The sequence below is a fragment of the Choloepus didactylus genome, chromosome 3, assembly GCF_015220235.1.
Source record: "Choloepus didactylus isolate mChoDid1 chromosome 3, mChoDid1.pri, whole genome shotgun sequence".
NCBI classification, from domain to species: domain Eukaryota; kingdom Metazoa; phylum Chordata; class Mammalia; order Pilosa; family Megalonychidae; genus Choloepus; species Choloepus didactylus.
In genome coordinates this window covers 5,973,252-5,985,443 of record NC_051309.1, presented here as the reverse complement: position 1 = coordinate 5,985,443, position 12,192 = coordinate 5,973,252, and positions in this window count along the sequence as shown.

The window sequence follows — 12,192 nt, the reverse complement described above, 5'->3', positions numbered from 1 at the left end:
TCTCTCAGCTCCTGTGTGTTCTTCAAAGTGTCCCTCATGGCTGTAGCAAGCTCCCTCCTTCTGTCTGAGCTTCTATAGTGCTCTAGTAAACTAATTAAGGCTCACGCTGAATGGGCGGGGCCACACTTCCACGAAAACTATCCAGAGTCATCACCCACAGTTTGGTGGGTTGCATCTCCATGGAAACACTCAAAGAATTACAATGTAATCAACACTAATATGTCTGTCCACACAAGATTGCATCAAAGATAATGGTGTTTTGGGGGACATAATACATCCAAACTGGCACACTTAGTCTCCAGGAGAGCCTGTGGACTGTAGAGAACTTGAAGCTGAGTCCAATTACACTGCCCATCCCAAACCCACTGTGGTTTGAGCTCTCCTGGGTGGCAGTTGAATCAGTCATTAGCCAGAAGATCAGTCAGGATTGTGAAAAGTGTGGTGGGTAAGGATGACACAAAGATTACACAGAGACTGGGTGTCTATTATAGAAATGACAGGGTGTGCCAGTTCGATGTATTGTGTGAAATTCCATGGAGGTTTGACCCACCCATTCAGGGTAGGTCTGAATTAAATTACTGGAGCACTATCTAAGCTCAGACAGAAGGAGTGAGCTTGCTACAGCCAAGAGGGACACTTTGAAGAATGCACAGAAGCTGAGAGAGGAGCTGCAGATGAGACTGTTTGAAGATGGCCGTTGAAAGCAGACTTTTGCTCTGGGGAAGCTAAGAGCAACTGAGAGTGACAGTTTTGAGGAGCTGAAGCCTAGAGAGGAACATCCTGGGAGAAAGCCATTTTGAAACCAGAACTTGGAGCAGACGCCAGCCACGTGTCTTCCCAGCTAACAGAGGTTTTCCAGACACCACTGGCCATCCTCCAGTGAAGGTACCCAATTGTTGATGCCTTACCTTGGACACTTTATGGCCTTAAGACTGTAACCGTATAACCAAATAAACCTCCTTTTATAAAAGCCAATCCATTTCTGGTGTTTTGCATCCCAGCAGCATTAGCAAACTAGAACACAGGGTAAGTTAAGAACATTTACTGTTTGCTCCCATTTAAGAAGTTGGGAGCCTGCCGCTGCTTGGAGCAGGGGTGGGGGTGCCACCTGAACGGGGTGGGGTAGGGAACCTGGAGAAAGTTCCTGCAAAGGAGAAGATGGTCACGGGAGAGAGCAGGTCATCCTGTCAGTGTGACAAATAACCACCACGGGGGGCTGCACACAACACAGATTTATTCTCTCATCGTTCTGAAATCCATTTTGCGGGCTGGAAGCACGAGTGGACAGGGCGGCACTCCTTCCAGCACCTTGGGGAGGATCCTGCCTCACCTCTTCCAGGTCCTGGTGGCTGCCAGTGTTCCTTGGCTTGCGGCTGCGTCCCTCCAGACTCTCAGTCCATCATCTTCCAGTCTCTCTCTGCTCCATCGTCACATCTCACCTTCTCCTCTGGGTGTGTTGGACCCCCTTGGAAGGACCCTTGTGATGGCATTTGGGGCCCATCCGGATACTCCAGGATCATCTCCCCATCTTCAGATCCTTGACTTAATCACATCTGCCACTTTCCCTTTTTCCATCTAAGGTCACACTCACAGGTGCCAGGGTGAGGACAGGACCAGCTGGCTTTGGGGGCCACTGCTCTGCCTGGTGCAGGGTCATCCTGAGCAGTGGGACTGCCTTCCTGGGGCTGGGGCAGAGTCCACTGAGCTGCTGGGCAGCAGGGCCCAGGCAGGGCGAGCGCTGAGCCCACAACAGCCTCCAGCTCATCTGGCCCCTGCAGCCCCAGGAGCGGTGGGAAAGGGGACAGAGAGCAGCATGAGCAAGGGGTGCCCAGGGGTCCGAGTCCTCTCCAGTTCAGTCTCCAGGCCCTGGGTCAGCCCCATGGTCCAACAGGGGAGGTTTCTCTCCTGTCACCCTGGTGGCAGCAGGGCCTGAAGCACAAATGAAGGGAATCTGAGGACAACACCAGAACTTTACGGTTCCTGCTCACAGGGCTGAACTTTGTCCCTCCTGCATGAAGGGCTCCCCCTAACTCTCTGCCCCTCCAACTTGTTGGAAACCCAGAACTGGAGCTGCAGGAATCTCACGGTGATGGCTGTGACCTGTGGGAGACTCGATGAGAGAGATGAAGTGGGCCTCTCTGAACGTCAGTCTCTTCATCGGTGTCCCAGGGCTAATGTTGCTCACATGGTTGTGAAAAGTGAGCGCCTTGCTGTCCATCCGTGGATGATTATTGGTATGAATGACAGTGACTGCCATTCACAGGGACAGAGTAGGCATTTGGGAAATGGGACCCTAACCAACATGAGTGGTGCCTGAGGCTGGAGGGGCACCCGGGAGTGGAGGTGCCGAAGCTCCTCCTGGGTCCTCCTGGGTCTGAGCCCCTGCCCCTCCCCTGCCACTGGCAGCCCGGCGGGTAAGTGTCAAGAAACACGGATGGGGATGCAGGGGCCACTCATGACACCCCTCGATCGGCATGCGTGCCGGCTGCTGCTCTCGTCCTTGGGCAGGTCGGGAAGAGGGTCACCGTGAACAAAAGTCCTGCTCACTGCTCGATTTTTCTCCCTGCGCCTTTCTCAGTCTAACCTGCTGCACGTTTATCTCATTATTCATCTTGTTTATCATCGGTGTCCCGCGACTGGAATGTAAGCCCATGAGGGCTGGGCGTTGTCCATTTTATCCACTGTCAATCCCATCAGCCTTAGTTTCCCACGGTCGAGTGAGTGGGTACGTGAATGACAGCCCCTGGGAAATCTGGGTAGAAAAAGTCCTTTTCATGGCTAGATCAGACTAGACGACACCAGAATTTTATCTTTGCCACGATATGTTTAAATTTATGGCTGCTGTAACAGAGTTGAATGCCTTGCCCTTAAATATGGAAACCTGGAAAACATTTTCCCTAAAGGGAATTTTTAAAACTAACAATTTTCCTTAAACTAGAAAAAAGCCAGTGGCTGGAGGCAGTGGAAAGGCTGAGAGAGCCGGGGAAATTCTACTCAATAGATCACAATTACGGTTGGCCTGGCAAGGGGGCCAGGAGAAGTCCGTCCACTCACTCGCTGGCCTCACTGTCCCCTCTACCCACACATCCGCGAGCCTCGAACTCCCAGCTGCGTGCTTTCTGCACGGCCAGCCCTGAAATTTCGTTTCTGGGACGGGAAGCATCTTAAATACGCAGCAAACACTCTTTGGTCCAGATACCGTTTCTCAAAAGCCAGGGTTGGAAGGTGATGTTTTGAAGGGTTGCACAGATGCCATTGGCGAGTGCAGGCGGCGGTGGCGGGAGGGACAGGGCAGGTGCCTTTGCCGGTTTCTGTGTCGAGTGCCCACGCTGCCTGCTGCCTGGGGCTCTTCCAGGGCTTCAGGAAACTTAACTCATTGAATCCTGCAGTCCCTGGGGTAGTTTGTGCTGGTTTTATAATTATTTTTGACTTTTTTAACTGCTGAGCACATTTAAAAAAAAATTCATTGCTATTGAGATATATTCACATACCATATAATCATCCAAAGCGTACAATCAGTTGTTCACAGCACCATCATATAGTTGTGCATTCATCACCCCAATCTATTTTTTGAACATTTTCCATGTACCAGAAAAAATGAAAAAATAAAAGTACAAAAAATAAAAGTAAAAAATAACACCCAAATCATCCCCCCCCATCCCACCCTATTTTTCATTTAGTTTTTTGTCCCCATTTTTCTACACATCCATCCATAAGCTGGATAAAGCAAGTGCAATCCACAAGGCTTTCACAATCACACTGTCACCCCTTGTAAGCTGTATTGCTATACAATTGTCTTCAAGAGTCAAGGCTACTGTGTTGTAGTTTGATAGTTTCAGGTATTTACTTCTAGCTTTTTCACTGCACTAAAATGTGAAAAGTGTTATATATATATAGTGCATAAGAATGTCCACCAGAGTGACCTCTTGACTCCATTTGGAATCTCGCAGCCACAGAAACTATGTTCCATTTCATTTCACATCCCTTTTTGGTCAAGAAGATGTTCTCAATCCCAGGGTGTCGGGTCCAGATTCATCCCTGGGAGTCATATCCCACATTGCCAGGGAGATTTACACCCCGGGAGTCAGATCTCACATGGGGGGAGGGCAGTGAGATCACCTGCCGAGTTGCTGAGCACATTTTTTGATTCCCTTCCTCTGTGACAGACTGGGTCCCCCAAGCCCCAGGGCTGGGCCTTTTATAGCATCCCATCCTCTTGGCAATGGTGATTGGTCTAAGGGCGGAGCATGTGACCGAGGCTGGGCCAATCAGATCCTTCCCTGGAAATACTGTATGGAAACTGGGGACTGTTCCAGGATCCTCATGGTGGGAAGATAGGTGTTTGGAGCCCTGTGTTCCCTGTCCCTGCCCCTTCCCATGGGGAAGCTGGCTGCTCCTGGGAGTCCAGCAGAGACAAGAAGAGACGGGAGGCCTGGAGGCACAGGTCTGGGGGCCTGAGTCCTGGTTCCAGTGCCGAACCCTGGCTTCCTCCAGCCCTTTCTTCACTCCCATGAAACGCTCCAGATCCATCCCCGCCTTGAAACCAGCTACAAATTTGCTCCAATTTGCTGACATTGGTTTGAGTCAGACTTCTGTCCTTTGTAACTGAGGGGCCTCGGTAAAATAAATGTTGGCAGTCACATCCAAGGGGCCTTGGTAAAATAAATGTTGGCAGTCACATCCAAGGCAGAGCCCCAGCTCTCCACTCTGGAGCCCACACTCTTTCCAGTACACACCTCTGCATCCCTCCTGCAATTCTGATACCACCGAATCACCCACAATGTGACTATTTCACCGTAACCCCAGCAGGGTTTTCTTGATGAGGAACCCGAGGCCCTGGAGCCTCAGCCATTGGCCTCAGGGTGCATGGCTCTAGGTGGCAGAGTTGGGGCTGGGTCCCCAAGGTCCCCCAGCCCCACACACGGTGCTGCTTACCACCTCACCACTCAGGTCCTGGTTAGGAACCAGCTAGCGTGTGGGCAGGTCTAGGTAAGGCCGGCCATCAGCGTGGAGTGACAGCTTGGCGGCTTCTGCTGACATCCTCACAGTATTCTTGATATGGGATAATTATAGCAGCAGCAACAGGTTGGTACAAATGACAAGAGAAGCCGGGGCTGGTCCTGGGCTGGGCAGCCAGGGGTCGTCACCTCAGGCCCCCCAGTAGCCCTGCGAGGGTGGGGGTGGGGCTCCGCTCCCATTTTGCAGACGACGGACGGAGGGTCAGAGAGGTTGCCAACTGGCTTAGGGTCCCACAACCCAGAGCGGAAAGAGACGGCAAGACAGCTGTGTCCTTCTGACCTGCTGCTCGAGCTCGTTGGGTTTACTAGACAGACCAGCCGTGTAAAATCCTTTGCATTATCAAAAGCATTTCAAAAATATCAAAAATATTTTAATTCCACAGGTAACAAATGAATGCCTTCTTGTAAAAGTCCAAACCATGTAGAATGGAAGTCCCTCCTCCCCGACAATGCTCCACTATTTTTACAGGCTGTTTTTATATCCTTCCAGATTATTTCCCTAGACATCTATATTTATACCTATGTCCATATATCTTTGGTTTTATAAAAATGAGATCATAGTATTGGCGTGTTCTACAATTTCCTTTTTTAAAAACTTATTTCCATGTCAATAAATATCTTTACTAGCAACTACTAATTTAATTAACCATTTCCCTATCGATGAACCGATTCAGATTGTTTCCTATTCTCACCATTAAAATTAACTGTTCTGGTTATACTCACTCTTTGTTTTTTCTTTGGGGTGAACTTTAAGAGAAACTTCTCAGCCCCATGAACACTTTGTGGAATTTTAACTGTGATGAGATTATATTGATAGATTAATTGGGAGACAGTTTATGTCTTCATAATATTGAATGGCCTCTTCTAGAAAAATGATGCAATTCTCCATTTATCCAGGTTTTCTTAAACGTTTTTAAGGAAAGATTTTGCTGTTTTCTTGCACATATTTCTGTTAGATTTCTCCTAGGTGCTATGTAGCTTCTGCTGCTTTTGTGAATGGGACGTTCCATAACATTTTCAAATTGGTCAAAATTGGCATGTAGGAAACCTATTAATATTTACATGTTGATCCTATATCTGGTCACCTTTCTGAATTCTCTTATTATTTCAAATTGTTTTCAGTTGATTATTTTTTTCAAGTAAATGTATGGTCAGCTATGACTGCTTCATATCTTCTTTTCTATTATTTACACCTTATTCATTTTCATGTCTTATAGCATTTGTCTTGGATTTAATTAATGTTGAATTTTAGCAGCGATCTTGCAAATGCTTGTTTTGTTCCTGACTTTAATGAGGAGCTTATAATGTCTTACATTAAGTTTAATGTTTGCTGTAGGATCTGGTGTTTAACTAGGCACGGCTACTATCTCATTCCAAACCACCACTGTATCCCACTTCGAGGCACAACCAAGCTCCCGCCTTCTCCCCCACTTCCATGCTTGTTGATGCCCCCCACCTCTCAATCTATCCTCCACAAAGCAGCCAGAATTGCCTTTCAAAAAATTAAGTCAGATCATAGCTCTCTTTTGCTCAAAACCTGCCAGTGATTTTGCCTCACACCAAGAATAAAATCCAAATTCCTTTTTACTAAAGACCTCAACACAGTTGCTGCACATTGGATTCTCCAGAGGTGGGTGCTGAGACGGAGTTTGGAAAACATGACGTTTCTAAGGATTATCACTGATGAAGGGATGGAACTAACACAGTTTGGGGCACAGGGAGTGATCAAAATGAGATGCCCACGTGGCAAAGCCTCAGCCAGCCTGGGGGGAGCTCTGGAGTGAGGACACCCCCCACCCCATCAGAATGGCTCATGTCAGGTGAAATAGCCATTTTTACCACCCCCAATCTCACTCGGTCACCAGGCTCAAGTGGCTTCAGAAAGGGCCTGCTGAGCTTGCAGCTGAGGCAGTGTTTTGCTCCCCATTTTTTACATTTTACTCTTTCCTCCTGGATTTAATTTCCTTCTTGCTGAAGTGAAATAGCAGCTTGACTACAGTCTCAAAAGAGGCCCCGAGCAGGAACCACCCGGCTTTCTGATGTTCAGAAACTGTGTGAAATGATAAACGTTTGTTGTTTTAAGCTAAGCTTTGAGGTAACTTCTTACTCAGCAATAGCTAGCTAATACGTCTCATCTTTCGGAAAGGGTTTCACCAGTGATGCAGAAGATGAAATGGGTACATTTTAGAGTCAGACTTCTAAAGTAGCTTGGTCTTCTCTATCAAGATGCAATGAAAAATGAAAACAATTATCTCAGTAATTCAGCCCAAGAAATGATAACTCTTTTTGGAGATTTCAGTCAAAGTTTGTGTTTTTATTTTAATCGTCTTTCCTCATAATGGTCTCAGTGCCCATTTCACTTGGTTGAGGCTGACCTGGGCTTCATCTCCAAGTTTCCTTCTAGCTCCGGAAAACTCTGGCAATTTGGGTAATCACCTCTCCGACGTTCCGTGTCCACTTTTAAGAGATGAAAGGCAATTCCTCTGAGGAAAAGATGCACGCGAGAGAATACGGCCCTCACCTGTCATAAAGCCTCGGGCCTGACCTTTAAAACCAATTATCAGGATCTACACACCAGGCTGGACCAGGCATCACCCACAGGGCCAGAGCCGGGCAGGCTTCGGAAACACCACCCCGAGTTGTTTCTGCTCTCTGCCCTTTGGATAAGGTCTCCAGGAAGAGCGTTTCCCCTTCAGAAGCTGCACAACATCCCCCAGAGCCTTGCCCTGGAAAAATCACCCTCCCTTAAACGTGTCAACACAATGAAACTGGCCTCGAGAGCCGGGGAGGCGCTTGCCCTCTCCTCGCAGGGTCTCCACGTCAGCAGCTGCCCCTCGGCTGCCTACAGCTGGCTGAGAGCACACCCAGCCCTTCCACTATTGTGGCAATGCTCAATGCCGGGCAAGAAGGGCCTCTCTCCCAGCTTGCTGTTGTTGGGAAGATGTTTCCTGGCTCCGAGGAGGTGGGGAATGGGCAGGAAGGGAAGCCACCTGGCACACACCTGCTGCAAGCCAGCTGCTGACATATGTCACCTCCTGGTGAGGGCGTCACCCCCGCTGTTGAGCAGGGACACGGAGGCCCCCGTGGGTTAGGTGGCATGCCTGGTGCACAGATGAGGGTGATTAGTGTTCACGCTCGACAAACCTAAGGTCCCCGTGGCTGAGCACCACAGATGTTTATTCTTGCTCTTGCTGCCAGGGGCCCGGGGCTCTGCACATCCCCCCTCCCAGGCACCCAGGTGACGGAGGGTGCACTGCCGTGTAGCTGCACTGCGGGACACTGATTACGTGCTTTGACTTGGCGGGCCTGGGCTGGGGGACCTGATCAGCCCCTGGGGAGGGTGGTGGGCACGGGCGACAGCGCCCTCCACAGCCCCCCGGGCCTGGGAAAGTGAGGCCGGAGGCAGGCCCCATTTCCTCACCCAAAATACTACTGTTGGGAGAGGCTTGCCGGAGGGAACCGCCTTTTCCCCACCCCCTTATCTCGCCTGGACACTCCCCGTTGCCAGAGCAACTCCCCCACCGCCAGTGCGCATGCACAGTCACCGGAACTACTCCCGCCCCTTGTCTATCAACCTCCGCGCCCTCTCTGAACCAATCCAAGCCTTTGACCTCTACAGCTACCCCGCCCCCTAAGCGCCCAATATAAGCTGGTGCTCTCCCCTAATAAAGCTCTCTTGGCTTCTTCACCCTTAAAGAACCGTGTCCTGCTTGTTCCTTCTCGCCGCCCTCCACACCTTGCACGCCTCCGCCGGGGACCGGGCCCAGTCCCCCGCCTCGCCCTCGCCTCCGGGAAAGAGCCCCCGCCGCCAGTACCCTCCGAGCAACGCCAAGAGCCGAGGGTTCAGCAACCGGCCGCCCCCCCCCAGACAAATCAACTGCGACCGCAACTGGCGCCCAACGTGGGGCACCTGCAATTGGACGTCCTCTCCACGCAGCGGTCCAGTGACGCCACCCGCTCGCCCGGACGCCTCTCCAGCTCCCCTTCTCCTCGCCTGCAAGGTAAGGGCCGCCTCTCCCTCGCCGCTCCCGGAGCCGCCTCTCCCTCGCCGCTCCGTGTCAGGGGCCGCCTCTCCCTCGCCGCTCCGCGTTAGGAGCCGCTTCTCCCTCGCCGCTCCGCGTTAGGGGCCGCCTCTCCCTCGCCGCTCCGCGTTAGGGGCCGCCTCTCCCTCGCCGCTCCGGAGCCGCTCCTCCCTTCCCCAGTTATCCCGGCTGCCTCTCCTTCTTTTCTTCTATAACCCCCATTCTTCCTAACGCTCTCCCTCTTCCCCTCCATTACTTTGCTGTCCTCCTTTCTGTCTTTCTCTCTTTGTTTGGCGCCCTGTACCTCTTTGCAACTGCCCCCCCAGACTGCTCCAAAATGGCGAACTTCCTCCTTCTTCTTCTACTAAGGGGAGGAAGTGCTCTAGTGATGACATCAGCCCTAAGCCGGGCCGGAAACCGCATGCGCTTTACCCCGCCCTTTCACAGGGCGGAGCTAGTCCGCCATCTTATGCCTTAGGCCCCTCCCTTTCACAGGGCGGAGTTAGTCCGCCATCTTGTGCCTTGGACCCCGCCCTTTCACAGGGCGGGGCTAGTCCACCATCTTATGCCTTAGACCCCGCCCTTTCACAGGGCGGAGTTAGTCCACCATCTTATGCCTTAAACCCCGCCCTTTCACAGGGCGGAGCTAGTCCGCCATCTTGTGCCTTGGACCCCGCCCTTTCACAGGGCGGGGCTGGTCCGCCATCTTGTGTTTTAGCCACGCCCACCACGCCGCCATCTTGCGACGCTTGGGGCCTCCCACTTCCGCCTCCCCCTTCGACAAGCTCCCCCTCGGAGCCGCTACCGGCAGTTGCCGCTACTCCTCCCACCCTGCCGACTAACAACCCTTGGCTGTCTTCACCTCAAGGCAACCATTAGGACAGCGCTGCCCCTACCCCCACTCCCGTGCCAGGCCCTCTGCTTTGGGTGCACCCTGCTAAAAGCCGGCTTAGGAAAATTTGCCCCGCAGTGCGGCTCTGGATCAGCCTAGCCTCAGATCTAGTCACTCTGGCTGTTCATGTATTTGGAGAGCCGCCGGAAAAAATTGTTTGGCCCCTGGACGCAGGCCAAACCCGCCTGCTTATACATGATAACCTGGACATGCAAATCCTCTTGGAAGGATTTCAGGGGGAATTCAGCTGCCATTATCCTAGCCATCAACTGTTACAGGGGCTCGCCAAGCTTCCCTTCCGCAGCCCCTTCCATCCTTTCCCCTCCTCTGCACCCATCCCGGGTGCCACTACCGTCTTCACTGACGCCTCCAAAACCCGTTTCGCCTTCCTCTCTTATTCCCAGGACCACCCGAAACCCCGCCTATTCAGTTATGTCAACCTTCACTCAGTCCAAGTGGGGGAAATCTTGGCAGTGTCATACGCGCTAAACACCCACTGTAACCACCCAGTAAACATTTTCACCGACAGCCTCTACACGTATCAGGTCTGCCGAGTCCTCGCGTTTTCCACCTTTTTCCCGGGAGACTCAGCCATTGATAAAGCACTTTCTGACCTCAGAAGCATCCTGAAGCATCAACAGGATCCTTGGTTCATTAGCCACATTCGTAGTCACTCAAGCCTTCCGGGGCCCCTGGCTAATGGCAATAGTATAGTAGACCAAGCGGTCTCAGCTCAAGATACCCAAGCAATGCTAACCCACACGGCAGCCCCTCCAGGGGATGCTGTTAACCAGGCCAAGTTATTGCATTCCAGGTTTCACTTTTCGGCTACGTCGTTACATCATCTATGTGGCCTTCCCCTAGATACCTGTAAACATCTTGTCCGCAATTGTGCAACTTGTGCGCCCTTTGCGCTGCTTGGCCCCCTGCAACCTCGGAGTCAACCCACGAGGCCTAAAGCCCAATTCTAGATGGCAAATGGACGTAACTCACGTTCCGTCCTTTGGAATTGACACCTTCTCGGCCATGTGTTATGCAGTCCCCCTTGCCGGGGAAACAGCAAAACACTGTATCAAGGCCCTAAGACAAGGAATTCTCTTCATGGGAGTTCCCTGGGACCTAAAAACGGACAATGGGCCTGCCTATCGCAGTGCCTCCTTTGCGGCCTTTCTTCAGTTATATAACATCACCCATCATTTTGGCATCCCCTATAATCCACAGGGGCAAGCCATTGTGGAAGCAGTCCATCGCCGCTTAAAGACACAAATTGAAAAAGAAAGGGCAATGCTCCCCCAGGCAACTCCAGGGGACCTTATCATAGCAGCCCTTATTCACCTTAATCTACTCACATTCAATAAAGAAGGGCTTTCGCCCCTACATAAACATTGGGGGCCCTCGTATAGGCCCACCCAGGCCCCGATGGTTTACTGGAAGGACCCAGAGAATAATGCCTGGAAGGGTCCCTCCCCACTCCTCGCCCAGGGGCGCGGGTTTGCTTGTGTTTTCCCAGATGATGCAGCACAACCAATCTGGATCCCAGGAAGGGCAATCCGGCCCGCCACCAGCAACCATGCGTCTAACGAGACGAGAACACCGTCGTCTCTGCAACCTGGTGCACCAGATGACAACAGTACACCTGGGCCTGGACCCCAGTCCGAGTGAACCCCCTTTTTCCACAGCCCTCCAGCCGCACCTCAGCTCCAACCAGCCGCACCTCAGCTGCAAACAACGCATCGCCAACACCACCACCCCAACCGTTTCTGCCCCCCTCTTGTTACTCCTCTTCCCTCCTCGACCTTATCCAAGCAGCCTTCACCTCGGTAAATTCCTCCCACCCCTATCTTACCTCCTCTTGTTGGCTTTGCCTCTCCACTTCTTCCCCCCTGTATGAGCCGATTGCCTCCAACCTCTCCTTTTCGGAAAACACAGAGGACAGCCCTTCGGAATGCAATTGGAATACCTCTGCCGTCCCCCTAACCTTTCTTTCAGTCTCCTTTACAGGAAAGTGCATCCGCCCTCGCTCGAGTAACTCTCCCAGCCTCACAGCTTGTGCCAACTACTCCTCTCCCAGCAGCTCTGCCAAGTTTCTTATTCCCCACAACTCCTCCCAATGGCTCTGCTCCTCTACAGGACTTACCCCCTGCCTTAATGTACAAACCCTCAATACAACTCATGAAACTTGCCTCTTGATTGTCCTCATCCCTAGGGTCCTATACCACAGTGAGGAAGACTTCTTCCTCCGCCTGGAAACAACTGCAGC